The sequence below is a fragment of the Zalophus californianus genome, chromosome 17 (genome assembly GCF_009762305.2).
Source record: "Zalophus californianus isolate mZalCal1 chromosome 17, mZalCal1.pri.v2, whole genome shotgun sequence".
Classification (NCBI taxonomy): domain Eukaryota; kingdom Metazoa; phylum Chordata; class Mammalia; order Carnivora; family Otariidae; genus Zalophus; species Zalophus californianus.
Window position 1 is genome coordinate 1,037,103 of NC_045611.1, and position 23,020 is coordinate 1,060,122.

The 23,020-nt window shown below is 64.1% G+C and overlaps 1 protein-coding gene across 5 annotated transcripts in view; it reads left to right on the forward strand.

Annotated features, from left to right (window-relative positions):
• Positions 1–23,020, forward strand: part of PIEZO1 (piezo type mechanosensitive ion channel component 1) — a 53,820-nt gene that overhangs the window by 1,247 nt on the left and 29,553 nt on the right. The window lies entirely within an intron of this gene.

A 23,020-nucleotide genomic window follows, 5' to 3' on the forward strand; every position in this document is an offset into this window, starting at 1 on the left:
TCAGACCGTGATGGGTGGGGTCTTTGGATTCTGAAAGCCCTTCCAGGGCCTCTTAAGTCCCTCCAGGTGGGCCTCTGCCAACTTCTGTCCTAGGTAGGGCTGGCTTCCCTGGGGGCCAGGAGTGCGTGGGAGACAGAGTGGCCTGCACTTTGGCTCCCAAACAGACTCTGTTTTGATTTGTAACAGAGAAAGATGGTGAAGCGGGGAAATTTTCAGGACAGGAATCAATGGAAACCATTGAGGTCGGAGAGGAGAGTTTGAGTCAGCCCTGTGTGGACAGGGCCGCCCGGGATCAGCTCAGGGGAGACTGCCGGGTCACCTGGACCGTTCTCCACGCTGGCTGGCTTTCCTCCTCTTGCCTCTAGACAGCCAGACATACAGACAAGCAGACTAGACCTAGCTGAAGGTGGGAGGGGAGTGCACGGGTAAGCTTCTCCAACGGCAGGTTTCCCTCTGCCCTGCAGGGCACCTGGGCCTCCTTAGCCTGGCCTCGCTGGACAGGGACCTGTGAGGCCAGGGGAGGCCCTGTGGAGGCAGGGGCCCTTCCTGAAGGATGCGCCCCCTGCAGGCGGTGGAGACTCCTGGTGCAGGACGGCAAACTCTTCCTGTCACCGGCCAGACAGTAAATATTTTCACATCATGAACTCTTCTGATATTTTTTCCAACCATGAAAACATGTAAAATTGCTAGCTCGTGGGCTGCACCGAAACAGGTGGCGGACCAGAATGGGCCGAAGGGCCCGAGTGTGTGGGCCTGATAAGTAGCCGGGGCTCCTGGGCTCTCTGGCTCCCGGCTAGTGCCCATGTGGGTGCTGGGGGGGCCCTCTTCTTCAATGGATGCTTGTGCTAATGCAGGGGGCCCCACCCGGGCTCCACCGGAGTCAGCTGGGCAGCCTTCCAACCACAGGTGACTAATTCACTATATCCTTTTCTCAGTTTGTCTGTAAACCCAAAACTGCCTTCCAAATAAAGTCTGTTTTTCAAACACTCCGATGCACAGGCCGTGCCCCGCGCTGATTCTGTGTCTGGGTGCAGGGCTTGGCTTCATTGCTTTTTCTTAAGCTCTGGGAGAGGGTGGTGTGGAACCGACTTGAGAGCCCTGTGGTGATACCTGAGACTCTGAGGCTGGCTCTCCCGGCCTGGGCGTGGGCAGCTCCCCGGGGACCCTCCCGCTGTCCCCCGCTGATGGTCGGGCCCAGCCGCCCGGCAGGAGCCATTGGCTCTGCCCCTCTCTGGGCGCCGCCTCATTCCGTGATAGGCTTTGGCTAGAAATGGGTAGTTCCGCAGTGTTTTGGAGGCGAGTGCGTGGTTACTGGAGAAGGCGTTTGGCTATTAGTCATGTGTGCCCTGGGCCGGCTCGGCAGCGGCCGTGGTGAAGGCTTGAGTCATCCTGGAGTGCCCCTCAGTTACCCCACACCACTCCCCGAACAGCCTGCCTGCCTCTGCACAGTGGCGGAGACTCCCCAGCTCCCCAGCGGGGACAGCAGCCTCACATGGCTCCCCTGTTGTCCCCGAGCCCTAGGGGCTGAGGACCCCGGCTGGAAGCTTCTAGGGAGATGTCTGGGCGGGACATTTTGTGATTCCCATAGACTAGGCTACGCGTCCTGACTCCTGACCTAACTGGGGGCTCCCAGAAACTAACGCCCTGGTCTGAAAGACAGGTGGGTAGAGCGTGGTAACCATCACTGACTACGGGAAACCTGTGTGGTGTGGCAACATGGCTTCTCCCTGTCGGCCTCCCACCGCACCCTGGGCCGTCACCTGTCCCACACTGTCACTGAGCAGTGCTACTGTTCAGAATGGGGACACTTCCTTCTTTTCATCATTACTGTCCCCACACCCTTGTGATCAGGCAGGAAGGCAGCAGGAAGACCGATTTGCAGTGAGCCAGCATGGAGCCTGGGATTGTCACATTCAGAGGCCGGGCTCTGCAGGTGCCACTAGGAAGGAAAGCATCCAGAACTGTGGGGCCATGGAGCTGGGGGTGGGCGCCGGGATGGTGGAGTGAGTCAGCAGGCCCCAGGAGGCTGGGGGACAGGACCCCAGGTGTGTGCGTGCACGTGAGTGCGTGGAGGGGGGAGGGGCGGGGTCGGCCCGGGAGCTGATGGCAGATTGCCTGTGCTCACCCCACCGGCAGCAGGATGTGGAGAGCCCCACGCTGGCCAGGAAGGGTCCTGCAGAGGAAGTGTCTTCTCTGGGGGTGGGAGGAGTCCCCGGGCTCAGATCCTGGCCCCGAGCGCTGCTTCCTGGGCGGTGTCTCCTGTTCTGACAGAGCACTAAATTTGCCCTTGTTGCTGGAAGATGAAGAGAAAGAAGGGGAGGCCTTCTTGACGGCACCTTGTTGGGCCCCAGCGGCTCTAAGCGCCGCCACAGGGGACTGCCTTCTGTGGTGGGGTCCTGAGATGGGGCCAGCCCACCAGAGGCCGGTGGATGCCCCTAGGTCTGCCACCACCTGCCACGGGAAAAGCCGTTCTTGACCACTCTGGTCCTCAGAAATCCCCTTTGCCTTAGAATTCAAGAAAACGCTGGTCTTTATTGTGTTACCTATTTTAGAAATACGTAGACGTTGTTTAGATTCCTTTTTTTTTTAAGATTCATCTAATTGAAAGAGAGCAAGCACAAGCAGGAGGAGGGGCAGAGGGACAAGCAGACTCCCTGCTGAGCTCAGAGCCCTGGGGGGCGGGGGAGGCTCCATTTCAGGACCCCGAGATCCCAAATCCAGAGGCAGACGTGCACCCGTGCAACTGACTGAACCACCCAGGCGCCTCTATGTAGATTTTTTTTTTTTAACGTAGCTCTTTTTCCTTCTGGTTCCCAAAGCACGTTTGTACTTCCTCGTGGTCAAAGACTTCAAGCATTTCAGAAACAATGAGGCAGCACGCATCTGCAGTGCAGTATATCTGTGCAGAGAGTCTGCCTCCTGCTTTCCTGGGCTGGGGGGGCGGGGCAGTGCGGCTGGCAGCCCCGGCCCACTCAGCGTGGGGCCGGGCAGGACCACATGCACTACACCTGAGCTCTGTCCCGATCCTGACCTTTGAACTTCTCTGAGCTGAGCTTGTTATCTTGATGAACTGAGGGGTTGGGGAAGTTAATTTACTCATCTGAGATCACACAGGTAGGATGTGAGGAAGCTGGGGATGAAGCGTTTACTGTCCTGGAGCAGGTAAGCACCACACGTGCTGGTGTGATTCTCCCCGTGGGGGGCCTGGGGGGGAGGTCCCTGGGAGGCGTAGCTGACTTTGCTGTGTCCTCCGAACTTGCCAGGCCCTCACCACTCTCTGGGCTCCAGCTTCCTCACCTGTAAACGAGATGATAAAAGTTGGAAGGCGGCACCCAGGTCTCTGATCTCAGGGGTGTCTAGGGCTCCGGATGGGAGCAGGCGGTGGCCCGTCCTCCCACACACAGACCTCGTGGGCCAGGAGCCCCAGAGCGCTTTCCCAGATGTGCAGCACGCCAGACCTGGGTGCTGGCTGTCAGCAGCCCGGCCGGGTGTCTGGGGAGCTGAGTGGAAGGGGCCTCTCACCTCTGGGGCTGCCCTGCTGTCCACGGGCGGTTCCCCGGGGGGTGGTGCGGTGTCCAGGGCAGGCTGGCCCCCTGCCACCATGCACTATGCCCACCTGCACAGATTCCGGAGCGTTTCCCAAATGCATTCAAGCATTCCCTCGTGCAGGTCTCGTGGACTGAGCTCTGGGCAGGAGACAGGAACCTAAGTTCTGTGTGGGCGCTAATGGTGGTGGATGTGGGGGGGGGCCGGGGCTCATTCTTTGCCGTTTCTAACCAGGCCGTGCTTTCCTTGGCTGTAAAGGGTCATCTGGGGTGCTCCCAGCTCCCGGTCTGTTGGGTTTGTTCACGCAGCACTGGGCTAAGCACAGATGGGAGAGAAACAGTGCAGCAAACTACACCATACGAAGCGGAGTCCCCAGATACCTCGTGCAGGGCGGCATCCCCCAATAGCGCCATAGAGAATGAAGTCCTGGCTGGGTGTGGGGCAGGGCGGGAGGGGGGATGCTGAGCCCTTGGCGAGGGGGGCGTTGGCGGCCAGGCTGGGGAGGGGGCCCCTTGTCTGGAAGGAGCTGAGCTGTGGCCCGGTGGTTGGGGTGCTGTGGGGGGTGCATCTTTTCTAGGCTCTAATCCCTTGATGGTGGCTGGTGGGAGGTGGGGGTGGGGGCAGGAGGAGGCCTGGAAGGGGCTGAGTGGACAGTTGTGGTGGAGGCTTCCTGTTTTGATATTCTGTTTGCTTTTAATTACACAAGTCAAATATTAATACTTTCCGTGGGATGGTGACATTGCGATCAGATAAGGCAACGTTCCCTCCCTAACCCTCCGAGCCTATCTCCCCCAGGTGCTTTGGAAGGAACACTCACTGGGGGCCGTGTCCCGTGCTGTCCCTCAGTTACTGCAGCCGCCGCTTGCGGGCGTTTGGGTGGCTTCTGGGTCTCTGGAGTCGCACCATTGCTGTCCTCTCTGGTGAGCCTGTCTTGGGGATGGAAGCAGAGGAGCTTCCCGTTCTGTCCATGAGCCCATGAGGCTGAGAGCAGGTGGCTACCCTCGGCCCTGGGGGGAAGCCACCCACTCGGGGACGAGAGAGCTGCCCTGCACACTGGGGCCGCGGTCCCGGCCAGACCGGCCCCTGGGTGACGCCAGGGCACCCTCAGGCTGACGTGCGTGGCCTGCTTCCCTGCAGCCGTGTCGTGCGGACTTTGTCGAGTGGGGTGGGTCAATTTTTCTGGTGTGTTTTAATAACATAATTATAGGGAGTATTTTTAGGTTCCCCGTAACGGGCAGCTGTTTACCAGGCTCGATGTGCACGCTGTTTTTCTCCATAAGTATATATAGCCGGGGCCACTTCTCCTTCCTCGGGCTCCGGCTAAGGAGGGACCGGCCGCCTCAGTCACCTCCTGTGGTTTCCTTTGCCAGTGAAGGGTGGCCGCACTGGCCCTCAAGCCAGCTGGCTCCACAGCGGGACCGGGGCCTCCTGGTGGGGAGGAGCCGCTCTGCGCTGGGAGCCGCGTCCCGCAGGGTGCTCCCCGCCCGGCCAGCCCGGCCCCGCAGTGCCCAGGTGTGAGCTCGCTCGTTCCTCCCCAGCTCAGAAAACAAACAGATTCCTCGGGACGGCGGGAGCGACCAGAGGCCAGATGGGGCGGTCCCTGGGCAGGTGGCCCCCCGAGGAGGAGCCTCGGCGGCCCGGGTCTCGATCTGTGGTCCGCCAGACCCAGCGGGGCCTGCGGCTGTCGGCCTCTTGCCCTGTGCAGACATTTCCCCAGCCCTGTCCTCCCCGCGCGCATGTATCTCATTTCTCCTCGTGGTTGAAACACTCTCTAAACATGTCACCGTAACAACATGAAAGGGACCCCTTTTTCCCCCCCCCAAGATTTACTCATTTGAGACAGAGACAGAGACGGTGCGCGTGCTGGCCAGGTGCAAGCACGCCGGATGGGGGAGAAGCCGCTCCAGCAGAATCCCTGCTGAGCGCGGAGCCTCATCCCAGGACCCTGAGATCCCAACAGAGCCGAAACCAAGAGGCAGAGGCTTCACCGCCGGAGCCACCCAGGCGCCCCTAAAGGGAACTTCTAAGGGGAAAGAAAACAGGTCATTCCAGTGCCCCACTTAGCTGGTCTCTGCTTTTCCTTTCGTCCGTGCGGCGGCCTGAGACCTGGGTCCTCAGGGGCACTCCTGAGGGCCAGGCTCTGTGCTGGGGTGGGTCTGTGTCTTCTGGCTGGGGGTGCTCCCACGTGGTCCCCCAGAGGAGCAGGTCACCCCAGCTGCCTGAGGTCACCATGCCAAGGTGCTGGGCTCCTCCCGCAGGGTCGCCCGCGCACCCTCGTGATTTCAGTCTAGGCGCAGTTTCCGAGTGCAGATGCCCCGGGGCGGCAGCTGCCCAGCCCCTCCTGAGCTGCCCCCATGGCCAGACCTCACTCCGGCCACCCCTCCAGCGACGGGCCACTCGGGCACAAACACCTGCACCGAGTCTCTGACTTGGCCTCCCCCCCCCCCCCGCCACAAACTCTGTCATGTTCCCGGGTTTGGCCGTGCACGCTCATGCTCACACTCCTGCGCAGGGCTCCCATGGTAGCCAGTCCATGGGGTGAAGTGTCTCCCGTGGCTTCGGTCTGCATCACCCTGACACCAGATGATGCTCGTCACCTTCAGTGTCTCCTCTTCTGTCTTTTAAAGTTACCTACATTGGGCGCCTGGGTGGTTCAGTTGGTTAAGCGACTGCCTTCGGCTCAGGTCATGATCCTGGAGTCCTGGGATCGAGTCCCACATCGGGCTCCCTGCTCAGCGGGGAGTTTGCTTCTCCCTCTGACCCTCCCCCCTCTCATGCTCTCTCTCTATCTCATTCTCTCTGTCAAATGAATAAAATCTTAAAAAAAAAAGTTAGCTGCATAAAAATGTTGGGTTGCAGGTCTTCTTATTTTTGACTTGTGGGCATTCTTTTTGAGCCGAGATTCTAAGCTTTTCATCAGTTGCACGTGCTACACATGTTTTCCTGCCTTTGGCTTTGCCGATTCGCACGCTTTTCTTACCGGCGTCTGAGAGCCGGCGTTTGTAATCCCAAGTCCCCGGGGCTGCTGGCATGGCTGGGACTCGGGGCAGCCTGGCCTCCCTGGGGCTGCCTGTGGGCAGTAGTGCATTTCCTTCAGCTGCTGGAAAGTGATGCTGAAAGTGACCGTGCAGGCGTCTCCTGTGGTCCCTCCGGCTCACAGCGAGCACCCCGGACTCCCCCCTCAGGATAACGGCCCTGGAGTCGCAGCTTGGAGTCCAGGACAGGGCAGCCTCAGAGCCTGCGGACGCTGCACCCGGCGTGCCCCGTTCCTTCCTCCAGCCCCTCCGCCCCGCCCCCATGAACTCCTAGTGCGCTCTCGGCACCTGCCTGGTCAGTGGGCTGCAGTCCTCGCCCAGGACAGCCCCATCTCCTGCTTCCTCTTCTGCCTCCTGGCCCAGCAGAGTCCTGTGGGTGGACGGGGCTGCATGAGCAGAGGCTCTGGAGACCTGTCAGAGGGGCACCGTTTGAGGCTGCCCTCTGATGCTCCGGGTGCCGGGGGTCACACCCACCCACTGGTTCCTGAGCCCCGTGCGGTGACACTTCCTGTCCTGCCTGAAACCATGTCCCAGACCTTATCAGCGGGCACACATTGCCAGCCCAGGGGGAGGTGGCCAGGATGGGCCCTAATCTCGGAAGGTCAGGAGCAGGGGCTTGGCAGTGCGGAGGGATGTGGGGGCCCTTGTGGGTGGGTGCGGCGGTCCAGGGACGGTGCTTGGGGGCCCCATGGGCAGCGGGCACTGTGCTTGTTGCTCTGACCTTGGCAAGGTCACTCCTGCTTCACTGTCCTCATCCGGGCAATGGGTGAGTGTGACCTCCCGAGAGTGATTCTAGCCAGCACGGAAGCAAAGCATGGGAGCGTTGTCTGGCGTGGAGGTGGTTTCACACGGGATCCTGGACACTGGGGGTGGGTGGTGAGCTGTGGGTCCCCTGTGCCTGAGGAAACGGGGAGGATGCCAGGCCCCCCTCCTGCAGATGCAGCACCCACCCATCAGTCCTGCCCTCTGAGATTGCAGGTGGAGACACCCTGGGCATGGGGGCCACCCTCCGTCCTCCCCGAGTGAGGCCAGGCTCACACTTGTGGGGGCACCTGGAGAAGGGAGCCTGTGCTCCGCTCACCGGACCCCCCGCCCAGCCACTCCTGTCCTTGGAGGGAGGCCCCTCTTCTCCCTCCCCATCTCCTCCGTTGCCCCTGAACTGAGTGTGCAAAGCTCATGGCCTGTGGTTCTCCGTCTTCCACGGTCGGAGGGCTCATTGTCTCCTCCGTCTGTTCCCCTAGGCTCCCTGTGTGAAGAGCCAGGGACAAGGATTGGAGGCTGAGTCACGTACAAGGGCCAGAGGGGGACACGCTCCTCTCAGGGCTCGCTCTCCATCGAGGAGACCCTGGCCCTCCAGGCAGAGGGAGGAGTGATTGCTGCCTCCGGAGGAGGCCTGACAAGCTGTGGGCCGGACGGGTTGTACCACGTTCCGGAGCCTGAGACACTCCAGGCATCCTGAAGGGCCAGGAGCCACTGTGCCCCTCTTTCTGTCTGCAGGGGCTGTTGGTGGCACGTGGAGGGGCTGCGGCCCTGTGGGGAGGGCAGTGCGGCCAAGGGGGCCGGCCAGGAGCAGGCGCGTCCTATCGGGTGGCCTCAGGAGCTCCCGCCTTTGCTCAGGGTTACTTGAGGATGTGAGTGGAGCTGCTGGGTCATCCCTCAGAGAAGGAGGCGGCCACGGGGGGCCCTGGGACCGCAGGGGCCTCGAGGTCCGGGCACGGCCTCCAGGGACACAGGGCCCGCAGTCTGTCCAGTGGTTACTGTAACTGGAGGCTGGTTTCCTTGTCAGGCTGTTGTTAGTGGTGGCGCCGGCTGGCGGCCAGGCTGCAGGAGCCCACGCGGCTGTCGGGGATGCCGGGCCATGGGACATGTCCCCAGCTTCCTCACTGGCCGCTGTGCTAGGGTCGGGATTCCTGCCCGCTCTTCCCAGTTCTGACCACAGGTGTGGATGTCAGCCCTGGAGCCTCCAGGTATGGCCCACAGGTCTTGGCATTGGAGGTTTGGTCATGCTGGTGGCCTTGTGGGGAGTGAAGCCTCCCACCAGGATGGCCCCAGGACAGCAGTGTGTCTGCCATGGTTTGTGGCACTTCTGTGGACCTGTGTCCTGCCGTGGCCCCGCTGTGTGGCCCCACTGTGTTTGCAGGTGGAGAGTGGGGGACCTCAACTGACTTCTGCCCGGCCCTGAACGCTGTCCCTGGGGTCTCCTGGGTACAGCCACACACCTGCCAGGCCGCCAGAGTCCTCAGACCCACGGTTTGTGAGGCCACATGTGGGAGGCAGCGGGAGGGAGAAGCACCCGCAGGAGCCTGTCCACGTAGGTCCCGTCGGCCCCGGCGCCCAGTCTGGCTCTGCTCCTGGGCGCCCTGGGACGAGTGACACAGCCTCTCCGAGCCGCGAATGCCCCGCCTTTGGAAGTGGGGCATACCTGCCTGACGTGGCAGGTGGGCCCTGGGGCGTGGCTCCGGGGGCGCCGAGCCTGCCACGCCAGGCGCTCAGCACCAGCAGGTGCCCCTCTGTCTGGGGGCCTCCCTATGCCCCAGTTGCGAGCTGAGCACCTGCCCCGCTTGGCCTCATGGCCCTCGGGGTGACCCGCCAGGTGGCGTGGGCCGGGGGAACTCTGTGAAGTTGACCTGAGAGGCGAGCAGGGTGCCGCCTCCCGCGAGCCCTCACGGCCTCAGGCTGCGCGTTCGCTGAGGACCCTGTGACTCACCCCGCCCCGCGGTCCCGCGGTGGGAGGGCTGCGCCCACATCCCGCGGAGCCTGTGCTGGATGCAGTGCGTGCCGCAGAGCACTCTAATTAGGGAGCTGTCCACCGGGGCCTCCAAGCATGTCCGTGCTCTCACCGGGGAGGAATCTGGGGCAGCTTGGTGACGTCCCAGAGCCCAGGGGGCGGCTGGTGGGGTGCCGACGCCCAGCTTCAGGCCCCCGTGGGCAGGGACAATGGAACCTGCTGTGTCTGGCTGAGTCACGGGCTGTTGGGTGCTCCCATGGGACAGCAGCAAGGACATGTCGTGGCTGACCTTGTGGGCTGGTGGCTGGAGGAGGGTCCTTCCCAGCCCAGGGTGCGTGTGGCCCAGGGAGGGAGGGGGTGGTCGGGGCAGGCATGTGTCTGTCGCACATAGAGCCCTTGCTTGGGGTGATGGGCGCCCCTGCTGACCCTCCCAGGAGGACGCCTGGCCGGTACGCTGGGGGGACCATTACCGGCTCGGCTGGGAAGCTCCAGGGCAGAGGGCTTGGCCTCTCGAGACCACTCCCTGCTCTCAGGATGGGGTTCAGAGTTGGTGATGGGGAGGACAGACAGCAGCGCCCCGTGTGGCTATATGCAGCCCCCACCCCCACCCCCTGCGTCCCCACCATCCTCATGTGTCCTCCGAGGTACCAGTCGAAGAATCAGCTCGAAGAGGACCAGCGAGTTCCAGGTCCCAAGGCTGGGGAGAATAGTGCCTGGACGTTGGCTCTGGGGCCCTGTGGCTGGTCAGGAGTGTGGTCTGGGGTGACAGCAGGGCACCGGGGGCCAGGGCATGGTTCGGTGGGGACGGGGGGCAGGCTGTGCCCATGGCAGGTGCCTGTCCAGCTCTCGCAGGGCCCGACCGGACCCAGGCTGCGAGGATGGAATTGTGTGCATGTGGCCAGCAGCGTCGGTGGGGGAGGGGAGGGGAGGGACCCCCGCTGCCGGACATCGTGTCTGCTTATGGGTGGGGAATGTCCCCGGCCTCGGGGGCCTCCGTGGTGGGAAGGACACCATGGGGGAGGCACGGAGAGGTTTCTGCAGGCCTGCCCGGCCCCCATCCCAGGCTTCCCGGGACCTCCCACTCCGGTCCTCTGTGGTCTCTCGCCATTGGCTGCAGCTGCTGGAGGAGATGCACTTGAGCCTCTTCTGTGTGTTAGCGGGGACTCGCGGGACGCAGCAGCCTGGGGCAGGGCTGGCCCGATGCCCTAGAGACCTCGCCCCTCTCGCCATCCAGAGCCTGCAGGGGCCCAGGCTCCGCCCTGACCTTTAGGAGCAGGAGGGGCCTGGGGGAGTGGTCAGGCGTTGGACAGCTAGCCGAGTGTCCCAGGCCTGCCGTCGCTGTCAGGTGGGAGCTCAGGCCCCAGGGGTGTCAGCAGGCACGCTTCCTGTTCACAAATCTGGACTGGTAGCGTAGCAGGGTGGCTGTGGCCCTCAGCGGCCTCCCAGGTGGGTGGGTGGGGCTGGCACCCCCATCGTACTGCGTGCGGACTTAGAGCTGGGCTTCCGGCCACGCTGGTCTGACTCTCAAGCCCTGGCCCGAGGCCGCCAGGTCAGGGGCAGGTCCTCGAAGGCTGTGGTAGCTCTGGCACTTGCTGACCTGCCCGTTGAGGGTGACAGCTACCCCTGGACCACTGTCCTGGAGCAGGGTCCCGCTGAGGTTGGGGGTGGACGCGAGCCGGCCAGTTCCTCCCTGTTGGGAAGGGCCCGTCATCCCCAGGCCTCCCCTGGGACGGAGGCTCCGACCCTCGGAAGTGGATCTGGCCGAGGGCAGCTGTCTCCAGCACGCCAGGCCGAGTGAGGCGCCCCTTCTCCGTGGCCTCTCAGGACCGCCTTGGGTGTCTGCTGTGTGGGTAGGAATTAGATTAGTTTCCATAAAAACAGGATGCGGTGGGTGAACCGGCAGCGTGTCCCTCTTTTTCCAGGAACCGAATGTATAGCTTGGGCCAGGCCAGCCCTGTCCTCACCCGTCATCTCCCCCAGGCTGTGGGGCCGCGCGCTCTGCTCTCTGAGCGGCTGCTCCATCGTTCTTCTCTCGTCCGGGGCGTGTGCTGCGTGTGGCCTCGGCCCTGCCCAGCGACCGCACAGAGCTCCAGGCTCCGGTCCCGCTCTGCAGACCTCGGTCCGGAGGGTCTGTTGGACTCAGGAGGCGGTGGGGAGCTGGGCAGGGGGCACGCCGGTCACACATGCCTTGGGGCAGGGGCCTGAGCTGCCCGTGGTTAGGCCGGGAGAGGCTGGTCCGGCCTGGGTGCTGTCACTCGCTGGCCCAGCCGCCTTGGTCTGTCACTTCCTGTCCACGGGCTGGCCACGGCAGGGCCTCCCTCCACCAAGCCTCGTGTTAGGAGTGCGGCTCGGCCACAGTGCTTGGTGCTTGGCGGGGATCTGAGATATGGGGTGGGGGTAGGGCTTCCCCTCCCCTCTGCAGGCTTGGGCTTCCCGCCTCGGGAAGCAGCAGGGCAGGGCTGCCCGGGCCTCTGTCCCCCGCTCAGCGGCCAGCTAGGGCCTCGGGCTTCTGGTCTCTCAGGAATCCTGGCGTGGCCGCGATGGGCTTACAGGGCCTGGCCCCATGGCCAGCCTGCTGTGAGGCTCCTTTTCCTTCCCAGACAGACCACAGCTGCAGGCCCGGAATGCCCTCTTGGAAGTGACCCCGGATGGAATTCCGGAGCTCAGAAGTGGCTCTTTCTGTGAGGATATCCTGAAATCCAAGAGTGTTTCTCCGAGAGGAGGGAGAGTGACTGAGGGAGATGAGCCGAGGGCAGCTTACTCAGCACCGGCTACCTTACAAAACCCCGGCAGCAGAGCACGCGCGGGCCTGGGGCACGGACGCCCGCGTTTAGTGCTTTCTGCACTTCTCTGCGTCCAAACCTCAGAACGGAGAAAAGGGGGAAATGGGTGTTTGGTGGGCTGGTCGGGACATGTCACACACGGGGGATGGGGCCTGGATGCTCAGGGCGGGGTGGGCTGGGTCCCTGCTGCAGGGTCTGGTTTCCTGGGGGTGGGGCCAGGCTGGTTGTTAGGAGTGGACAGTGTTGGTTTTTCCCTTGGTCATTTCGTGAGCTTGTTGAATTTCCAGAGAACACGTGCCCCGCCCCTGCCCCGTCCTCCCGAGCCTCAGCTGCCTGGGCCTGGACCTCAGAGGCAGCGGGCCGGCCTGGTGTTCATGGTGTGGAACATGGCACCAGGTGGGTCCGTCAGAGCAGCAGGCCCAGCAGGACACGACAGACCAGATGTTCTCCCCAAGACGCGTGTTCGCGCACACGTACCCACACCCGGAGGAGAAGGACGGTTGTGGCCGGAGCTGGTCCCCAGGCCTCTGGGGCCCCCAGCAGAGGCTGGGAATTCAGGCAGGATGGGTATGTTGCAATCCTGAGTCCACATTCCACAGGCCAGCCCCAGAGAATTCCTTCTTTCCCCGGGGCCTCCCCTCTGCTCTGACGGCTCTCACCGGTTGGCTCACGGATGGTCATCTATTTGCTGACAGTCAACGGATTTCAATGCCAGGCAGCTTCCCCAGGTAGATGCAGAAGCCACCACACCCAGCCCCAGGGCCCGTTAACAAACGCCCGGCCTGGGTTGGCACATGACACACTCCCGGGCTTTCTGACACGTCCCCTGACCTCCTGCCCCGTGCAGAATGGAGTTGACCCCTCAGGCTCGCCACAACCGTGGCCACGCTCCCCACCCCCGCCCCCAGCGTGACCTGTCACCTGCTCCTCACACTGGTTCTGCGAGGGGCTCGGCACGCCTTCATGGAGTGCCTTCTGGGGAACGGGCTCTGTGCTGGGGGCGGGGTGTCTGCTGCGGAGAAAGGTGGTCATGGGGCCAGTGCCTGTGGTCCCATTTCACCCAGAGGAAGACCAGGGCCCAGAATGGGGAAGCTGGAGCCAGGACCTGACTGTGGTCTCCCGCTGAAGGACACAGAGGACAGCCACCTGTCCTCAACCTCCAGTGCCCTGCCCCCCACCTTCCTCAGCCCTGGAGAGGGCAGGGCTCCCAGGGCCTGTGTCCCCCTCCCCCACCTGGCCAGTGACCCGCCCCAGCCTGGCAGCAGGAGGTGGCCAGGTGGCATTCCTCCGTCCTGCCGGGAAGGGCCCCCAGAGAGCACGGCCAACTGGGCTCTGCGGCCGTTTGCACAAGCTGGACTGGGTGGGCTGGGACTTGGGGTGCTGTGGGCTGGCTGAGTCACAGGCTGAGGCTCTGAGTCAGCACCTCAACCCTGAGCCCCAGGCCTAGAGCTGGGGAGATGTGGGCACCTGGTCAGCCTGGGGTGGACCCCCACGGTTTGGAAGGGCAGCCCTGGCCCCGAGGGGGGGCCATCGGAAGGTGTTAAGCAGCCCAGAAGCTGCTCCAAAGCCAGGCTGCTGTGGTGACCCCCAGAGTGGACGCTGTCTCCGTCCTGGTCCTGGGGTTAGGAGGAGAAGGCGTTTGCAGGAAGGCAGCCTGAGGCCGAAGGATAAGGGGACCCCCCCCCCGCATGTCCGGGAAGAGGTCGTCGTCCTTGAAGGGGAGGTCCCAGGGTCACGCTGTCAGGGTGGATGCATGCATCAAAAGACAGATATGGGGGTGCCTGGGGGGCTCAGTCAGTTAGACGAGCGACTCTATTTTCAGCGCAGGTTATGACCTTGCGGTCGTGGGATGGAGCCCCACGCTCCATGCTCTGCAGGGAGTCTGCTTCTCTCTCTCTGCCTCTTCCCTCATTCGCGCTGGAGCGCTCTCTCTAAAATAGATAAATCGTTTCACCCAAAAACAAAAAAACCCAAAGACAGGTTTGGCCAGTATGTTGAAATGAACATTCGTGTTGCTTGCTCCTTCTGAGTTGGAAAAAGGGCACACTGCACCCTTCATGTCTCTGGGGAATCTTCTGGAGTGTGGGTTCTGAGTCTGTAGGGCATGTCCCTGTCCCCGGAGAGTTGGAGCATCTGTGCTGCTACCAAATTCCCAGTGATGCTGGTGGCCTGACCTGGGATCCCACTTTAAGGACCATGGCTGGACACCATGGGTTATGCTCAATTTTGGCACAGTGAAGAACATGACAGGAGAACAGCCAGCTGGCTGGAGGGGCCGGGAGGACCCAGTCTTCTGTGGCTGAGACTCAGAGCCTGGGTGGCACGCTGCCTTCCTTGGTCTCCTGAGAGCATTTCTGCCCCAGGGCCTTTGCACTGGACCATCCTCTGCAGGATCTCTGGGCCCAGCTCCCATCTGCTCCCAAGGGAAGGGCTTCCGTGAGTCTGTCCTGCTGGCTCCCGCGGGCTTGTTTCCACTGACTGGTTCCTTCTCGTCCCGTTTCTTTGTGCGCTCCTCAGTTGTCCGCCATTGCCCCTGGGAGACCATGCACCCTGAGGCGGTGCCCCGGCTCTCGCGCCCCTCTCCACGTCCCTGGGTGCAGCCTGAGCCGCACACGCGACGGGCTGGGCCGTGTGTGGACCCTCGTTCTGACTCGCTGCCCCGGCTGCTGGTGCTCACCCCGGGGCCCCAGTGGCTGCCGGTGGGGCCGCTGTCGAGGGCAGGGCAGTGCGCGCCCCCAGTGCTGGGCGGGGGTTCCGTCCCTATGTGAGGGGCTGGGTGGCCTGCGCGTGCGGGGACTGCGCATGCACAGCTCAGGCGGAGAGCCTGCATCTGGCTCAGGAGAGGGCCCGGGTGGGGTGGCGCTGGGACACTATCCCTTCAGGCGCCGTTGGGGCACCTCCGCAGGGAGACAGCAGTCCTGTCAGTTAGCCTGGAATGCGGGGTCGGGGGTGGTGCTGCAGCATCTTCGTTTACCCAGAGCTTCTGCCATCCGGGCTGCTCTCTTCAAGGCCTCTGGGCTCTCGGGTCAGCCCGAGGGCGTGAGGGCTTATCTGAGACCCCCAGCCTCACCGCTTGCTCTCAGAGAGCCAGCAGCAGCCCCGGGCGACACCTGCTTCAGTTTTACTTATTTAATTTTAATTTGTGTTTTTATTTTTGAGAGAGAGAGGGCACGTGAGTGGGGGGCAGGGGCAGGGAGAGGGCCAAGCAGACCCTGCGCTGAGCAGGGAGCCCGACTTGGGGCTCGATCCCACGACCCCGAGATCGTGACCTGAGCCGAAAGCAAGAGTCAGACGCGTACCCGACTGAGCCCCCCAGGCGCCCCTCTTCTCCTGAAGCCCTGCCCCAGAGCTGACCTGCCATATGTGTCCATTTCCTAGATCGTCCGTCGCCTGGGAGGGCAGGACCACAGCCGCTGTCCTGCCTTTCTAGATGACGTGGCAGAGGGTCACAGAGGAGCCGTGGCCCCCGGCCAGCCCGGCGCCCCCACACCTCTGCCTGCTGTCTTCCACGGACGTGGGAGTCTCACCCCGGGAGGGTGTCGCCACCCGCTGAGCATGGGGCGCTGGGCACACCTGCATCCTCACCTGGGGCTCCAGCTGTCACCTGGCCCCGGCCTGAGCGGCTGCCCGCCCCTGTCTCTGGCTGTGTGTCCTGACACTGCCCGGGGCTCTGCGTGGGCGGGGGGGGGGGTGTCTGTCAGTCTGGAGCTGACTCTGTCCTGTAACCTGACCTGTGGGCCGTGAGTTGTCGTCCAGGGAACAGCCGTGAGGGCCAGGGCTCCACACGGGCACATAAGGCCCCTGGCCGACCTGGTCTGCCCGTCACCGTCTGGGGGTGCAGCTCTGCGGGGAACCCCTTTCCTTGTGGTTGAAGGAGGCTGGCCTGTCCCTGGGAAGTCTCCGTGGCAGTGACTCGGGAGAGCCGTCATCTGGTGAGGGCCTGGACAGGTCTGACCCAGGTGAAGACCCAGAGGGCTCTAGCCCCCAACCCCCCCATCCCCCAACATGCTAGGGGGTTCCTTTGCGGGTTGCTGGCCTCGGGGACATCATGGTGTGAGCTCTCCCACTCACCATGGCCCCTTCCATGGCCGGGCCCCGAGCTCTAGGTGGCCCAAGGTGGGGGGTGTTGCCAAACCGTGTCCTCGCAGACGTGGGTAGGGGCGCCCTGTGGGGCCTGGTCCAGAAACTCCCTTGCTGGGCACTCCGCCCCCCACTTGTTTACCTGCGGCTGCAGCAGGTCAGAGCCTGGGAGGGCCCTCCCCGCGGGATGCGGGCCCCACCCGAGCCTGGAGCCCGGCTTGGTCCTCTGCACAGAGTGTCTCTCGTGGCTGCCCATGTGGGCCCTTCCGGGAGACAGCCCGCGACACACGCAACGGCCCTGGTCCCCGCTGCTTCCCTGGGAAGCCCAGCGGGTCCCGGTCCCGGGGGGGCGGCTGCCCGGGTCTCATGCGGAGGGAGGTGCTGGTGGCCGGGTAGCGGGCCTCGCGGCCGTGCTGGGTGTTCGCAGTCGTGGGCTGTCTGAGCAAAGTCATGGGCAAGCGCACCGGACACGCAGCGCCCTCTCGTGCTCACCGGCCTCTGCCTGGCCAGCAGGGAGGACAGCACCTGCCGTGGGAGGTCCCAGAGGTGCTTCCACTTAGGACACTTTGGGGTTGAGAGGTCTGCAGATGGCCCCGGAGGCCAGCCTGCCTGCGCTGCTCACCCACCGCCCTGCTTCAGGGCGCCCGCCCTGCGCGGTGTGGGCTCACGCCATCCGTTGGGTCCCTGGACCCCCAGTGGGTCACGCCCCTGCCCAGGCTGACAAGAGGACAGCACCGTCCCTTTGCCCCTGCCCGCCTCACCTCTCGGAAGCTGTCTGGGACCAGGTGTGGCTGGAAGGGCGGCCCGGCTGTAAGTGGTCAGGGGCTCCCGGACCCTTGAGGACCGACCGGGAGGTCTGTGGCAGGTGTCCATGGCCTTGTCCCTCTTGTGGGGGCTCCTCTGTCCCTGGCCCACGGTGGCCACCAGTCCGCCATTGGGCCTAGGCACTCACCGTAGCTTCACGGGGCTGGTGGTACGGGGAGGGGGCCTGGCTGTCTGTGCCCAGCCCTGGGAGGTCAGGCGAGCCGTAAAACCAAGCGTCTGGGCCCCGTGCTCACTCAACCCTCGGCCAGCAGCGCGGGGCCTGGGGCTCTCGGCTGGGCTCCAAGTAGGTAACACAGTGTCCTTGGCACTGGCTGCCGGGGCCCCCGCTGTGTCCTGCCCCCCCCCCCCCCCCCCCCCCACGCCACGGGGCCGTGCGGGGTTCTCTGGCTCCATCCTCTGCTGACTCCAGGCCAGTCTCTGAGTTCTGGAGCTTTGTGAACTGTGAAGGGCTTCTGGGCCGTTCCTCCCGCGGAGCTGGTGCTCTCTCCCTGCGGCCATGCCTGGCACCCCCGCCCCCCAGGACTGCGTGGCGTGCTGTGGGCAGGAAGCCCCCAAGGCCGGCGCGTGGCCAGTGCTGGACTTGCTTGGGGGGTGGAGGGGCAGGCCCCTCAGCAGGGTTGGCTCTCCAGGTAGGGTGCGGCCGTGGGGCGGCGTCCTGTGGGGCACGCGCTGGAAAGCGCCTCGCGGGGTGCAGAGCAGGGGTGGCCTGTGTGAGTGGAGGGTGGCGAGGTGCCTGGTGTCCGGAGGGCCCGTGGGCCTTGCTCTGGCTGCCAGTGTGGTGGGTGCGGCCCCCGTCCCACCCTCTACCTTCTGCTCCTGCCCGCCCGCCTGCCCGGGGCTCTGCTGCTCCCTGCCTTGCCCTGTCTTGCTGCTGCGCTCGCCTTCTGTGACCACGGTCCTTGTCCTCAGAGGGTAGGGGATGCTGGGGTTGGGCAGCTCCCTCCCGGGGCCCAGGCTGACCTCCCAGTATTCCTCTTCCAGAAAGGTGGGATAAATCCAGCCCTTTCTCCCTTCTGGGTCAGGGTCTGGGCTTAGTGTTTATGTCCCGCTGGGGAAGCATGGCCGGCGTGGCCTCCCAAGTGCTGTGGGGGCAGAAGGCCCCGCCGCCTGGGCAGCTCTGGCGGAGGGCAAGGGTCAGCCCCCTCTGCCACGTCTGTTCCCCACCCCCCCAAAAAAAAGCTAGCAGGGGAGTGTTTACGGGTTTCTCCTCCAAGCCAGGTAAGGCAGAGTGAGCACACTCCCGGGAGACAGCGGGCGGGCTCGGAGCAGGACCCCACCCCACCCTGGCAGCTGTTACCTGGGACTCTGACCTCCGGTCCTTGGGCCCCACCTGGCCTCCCCAGGGCTTTGCCTGGCTGGCAGCAGAAGGCAGGCCTGAAAGGTGCCCGCCCGGGTCAGGAGAGGCTGAATCTAGTCCTGCCGTTGCCCTGGGGACTCAGGTGACTCCCGCCCCCCAGCCCGCAGGCCCCGTGTGGAAGGACAGCCCGGGCCACGCGTCTGAGCCCTTCTGTGCTGTGTTCCTCCCAGTCACATGAGAACGTTCTCCTGCCGGGAGAGGGGGCCTTACAGACGGAGGCAGGGACCCTCGTGCACAGGTGGACCGTGACAGCGACTGGGGAGAGACCCTTCTGGAACTTCTTGTACACTTAGGGGCACGAATCCTGTTTTTGTTTTACACAAGAGAAATCCTTCTGTGCGTGGACGGCGGGCAGCGGTGTGGGTGTGGTGTTCGGGGTGCCTGAGGGCTGGGCCCACAGTCGCCCTCTCCTGCCCCGTGCTAGGTGCCGCAGTTCCTGTGCCTTTGGGGTCCCCGTCACCAGCTGAGGAAGCAGGCAGAGCGGGGACAGAACCACCCGATTTCAGACTCTGGCCTCTCCCAGGGACACTGTCCTTTCAGCTTCTCATGCTGATAGGGGCCACGGCGTGACGTCAGAGCCTCTGCCCCACGTCAGCCGGAGCCCCCGTGAGCCCCCAGGGTCCCCGAGCCACGCCGGCCTCCGCCATTCCACACCGCCTCTGCTGTGTGTGTGGCGCCGGCCTGTGCATCCCGCAGGCAGCGTGCAGCGTGCTCCGCGGCCACGTGTGTTTCCTGGAGCCTCCCTGCAGGTGGGCCTGGAGACACCCACCCCCGTCCCTGGGGACCCTGCCAGCCTGTGAAGGGCCCGCCCATCACCCCACAGCCCTTCCTGCGTGCTCTGTTCACCCTGCTTTGTGGATGGGGAAACTGAGGCTCAGAGCTCAGGCTCCCACAGGAGGGACGGGGTGGGGACAGTCTGGGCCCACCTGACACACAGGCCAGCCTCAGGGGACATGTCCCAGGAACTGTGTGCTGAGCAGGGTCTCTGGTGTCTCCTGTGGGTTGGGGCCATGGGGTCCCACACGCTCGCTGGCCCTCTGCCTCCCCTTCCTGACCTGGCACTGGCCGGGGCCGGGGCTCAGTGTGTCCCGTGTCCAGACTGCAGTTCCGTCATCCACGGGACAAGGGTCTGGTGGGCTGCTTGCTGGGTGGGCCTTCCGGGCTCCGGCAGCTGTGCAAGGGTCTGTAAAGGGTTAAGCATGTGCTGTGGGTGAGGGGGCCTGGCAGGAGGGAGCCCTTTCCTGCCCAGCAGGGCTCTCTCCCCCACCCCCAACCTATTGTTCCTGGCTCCGGAAAAGGCATATTTCCCTCATGAGGTCACAGGCCAGCCGGGGCAGCTCTGGTGGGAGGTGGGAGCTGCCGGGCAGGGCCCTGGTCCCCTCCACTGAGTTCTTCCTTCTCTGCTTTAGCCTGGGGCTGAGCAGCCCCTCCTCTGGCCTTCCCCCAGTCTTAGCTGGTCTTCAAGGCCAGAGGAAATGTCACCTTCTACAGGCACAGGCACCCAGCCCGCAGCCTCCATGGCTGTATGGCTGGTCTTGCGAGCCCCGGACCCAAGTCCTGCCTGTACCGCACGGAAGCCGTGCCCCTCAGAGACCCTCCCCCTCTGCATCTGGACGGACGGGCATCCTGAGCAGGGGCTCTGGCAGCCAGGTTCCTCTGCCCCCTGGCCCCGTCGCAGTCCCTGATAGCAGGGGACCCGCACCCCTTCTGTCTCCCCGGCCATGCTGCCGCCCTGTCGGGGCTGCGAGCCAGTGGGCCTCAGTTCCCCGCTCACGTCCCCCGGGCCGGCGTCCAGGGCTGTCCGGGCGCCACCCGCCTGCCTGGTGCCCAGCCTCTTGGCTGGGCTGATGGCAGAAGAGGAGTCGGGGATGGTGTCGGGCCGGCTCACAGACCATCTCCGTGCAAGCTGGTGTGCTGCCCCCCGAACATCCCGCGATGCCTCGGAGAGCAGAGACCCCACCTCTACTGCACACCCGGCCCCTCCCTCGCATTCTTGCTGTGTCCCCGTCTGCGGAACCGGCCAGGTTGGCATGTGTTGGGTGCATGAGCAAAGGAAGGTGTGAGGGGCTCACGGGCTGCCGGGTAGGGGTCACCTGGCAGCCCTCTGACCCTGCTCTCCCCGACTCTTCATTTCCGACTTCCTGCTTTGGGCAGATAAGCTTCTGAGAAATTCTGTCTGTCCCGCTCAGCCTGGGGTGCTGACTCCACCAACAGCAGACGGGCCTCGGGCCGGCCCCCTGCCCCTTGGATTCGAGTTTCTGACACCCCTCGCTGAACTCAGCACATGGTTTGTTTATTTGGGTAAAAGACACAGAATGTAGGGGCTCCTGGCTGGCTCAGTCGGTAGGACATGCAACTTTTTTTTTTTTTTTAAGATTTTAATTATTTATTTATTTGACAGAGAAAGACACAGGGAGAGAGGGAACACAAGCAGGGGGAGTGGGAGAGGGGGAAGCAGGCTTCTCGCGGAGCAGGGAGCCCGACGCGGGGCTCGATCCAGGACCCCAGGGCCATGACCTGAGCCGAAGGCAGACGCTTAACGACTGAGCCACCCAGGCGCCCTATTTTAACCACTTTTAAGTGTGCAGTTCAGTGGCATTAAGTGCTTTCTCGGTATTGTTCAACCGACCCCACCACACATCCTCAGAACTTTCTGTCTTCCTAAACTGAGGCACTACTGTCACCTTCCCCGTCCCAGCCTCGGCTGCTCACAAGCCAGGCCCAGGGAATGTAAAGGCACGTCCTCCAAGCTGTGCCTCTGCCTCTGAGAACCTCCCTGGTGCCTGCACAGCAGACGCCCTCCTGGCGCATGGGTGCTCCCCCTGGTGTGCGGAGTTCTTTCTCCTGGCTTGCGGGTGCTTCCCCAGGCACGTGGCGTGCTCCCCCCGACTTGTGGGTACTCCTTCCCCGCTTGTAGATGCTCCCCCCGGCACGCGGAGTGCTCTCCCCTGGCTCGCGGGTGCTCCCTCCCTGCCCGCGAGTGCTTCCTCCCTGCCCGCGGGTTCTCCCTCCCTGCTCGCGGGTGATCCCTCCCAGCTTGTGGGTGCTTCCCCCTGGCACGCGGGTTCTCCCTCCTGGTGGAGCTCCCTCCCTGCTTGCAGTTGCTCCCCTCGGCACACATGGTGCTCCCCCTGGCACGGGGTGTGCTCCCCCCTGGCTCACGGGTGCTCCCTCCCTGCCCGCGGCTTCTCCCTCCCTGCTCATGGGTGCTTCCTCCTGGCCCGCGGGTGCTCCCTCCCTGCTCGTAGGTGCTCCCTCCCAGCTTGCGGGTACTACCCCCCTGCTCTCCCCCACTCCGGGTAGGTGCTCCCGGAGTGTCAGGTGGCCCTGGCGGGTCAGAGCGTGAGTGTCCCAGGGCAGGGCCTGCGAGTACGTCCTCAGGAGAAGGTTGCTTAGGTGGTGGGTGGATGAAGGACGGCTGGACGGACCGATGCGTGGCTGGCTGGCTAGCTGGGCCATCGGGAGGACAGTTGTCGCCTGGCTGGTAGGGGGTGGAGGGTGCCACCCTCTCTGGGGATGGGCCAGGGCTGGCGTGGTGGCGGGGGGAGAAGCAGAACCGGGGGCTGGAAAGTGTGGTGCTGGAAGGCGAAGACAAGCTTTAGAAGCCTTTGCCGTAAGTGCATTTCCCGCTTGCTTCTTGGGCCAGATCAGATAGATTTTTTTTAAAAGGGAAATGCGCGGTTGCTGCAAAACTTCATATTTCTGGTTGAGCCGGTTGCTGTCGCCAGTAGGTGTAATGGAAGGAGGAGGTGCCCTGACGTCGGGGGCGGCTCCCAGGGGCGGGAGTGTGCTGCAGGGCGGCCTGGAACCGACCTGGGCTCGTCGGGGTTTCCTCGTTGTGGGGATGACGGGAGGGGCTCGGTCGGGGCTTGGTGGGAAGGGACTGGAGTCCCACGCCCCAGCCCCGGGCTCTGCCCCTAGTCCGAGACCCAGGCTAACTCTCCAGACGACCCTTCGGGCGGGTTGTGTGAACTCCATTGTACAGAGGCGGGAACTGAGACCTGGGGCAAGGTGCGCCCGTGGCTGCGAGGTCAGGGCTCTGCCTCCCTCGCGGCGGCTCTTCCTGCTGTCCGCTCCTCTCGGCTTCTCCGCCCCACCCCAGCTCCTGGTCTGGGTGAGCGCCTCGGGCCCCAGGGCAAGGTGAGGCTGGGGGACAGACTGTCAGAGGTGTGCACAGCCCCCGGGCCCTGCTGGTGACCCTGAGCCTGGGCATGCGGTGGCGTGTTGGCAGGGGTCTCGGCAGCCTGGGTTCTGTGGGAGCAGGAGCCCCTTCTTTGTCCCAGCCTCCGGGGGGGGGTTCGAGGGAGTCCAGCTAAGGCCTGTCTAAACAGCAAGGGCCCAGGAGAACCAGACCTCCCTCCTGACACAGGAGGGTGGAAGAGTTCCCGTCACGAGCTAGAGGCCGTGGGGACGGTGCAGACTGGCCACACCCACGGGGGCACCCTGTGCTCGGAAGGCTCTGGCAGCGTCCTCCCCAGGAGACACTGGTATTCCAGCCGTTCTTTGCCCAGAGGAGGCAGCCCGGCCCCTGACTTGTTTTTAGCACTGCCCCCCCGCCCCCCGGCCCCAGCCCGCGAGTTCGGGTCGGCTGGTTGGGGCTCGGGCGGTCCGTGCAGCGGCCCCCTGCACGTCCAAGGCATTGGCGGGTCGCGGCTCACGCTGGGAG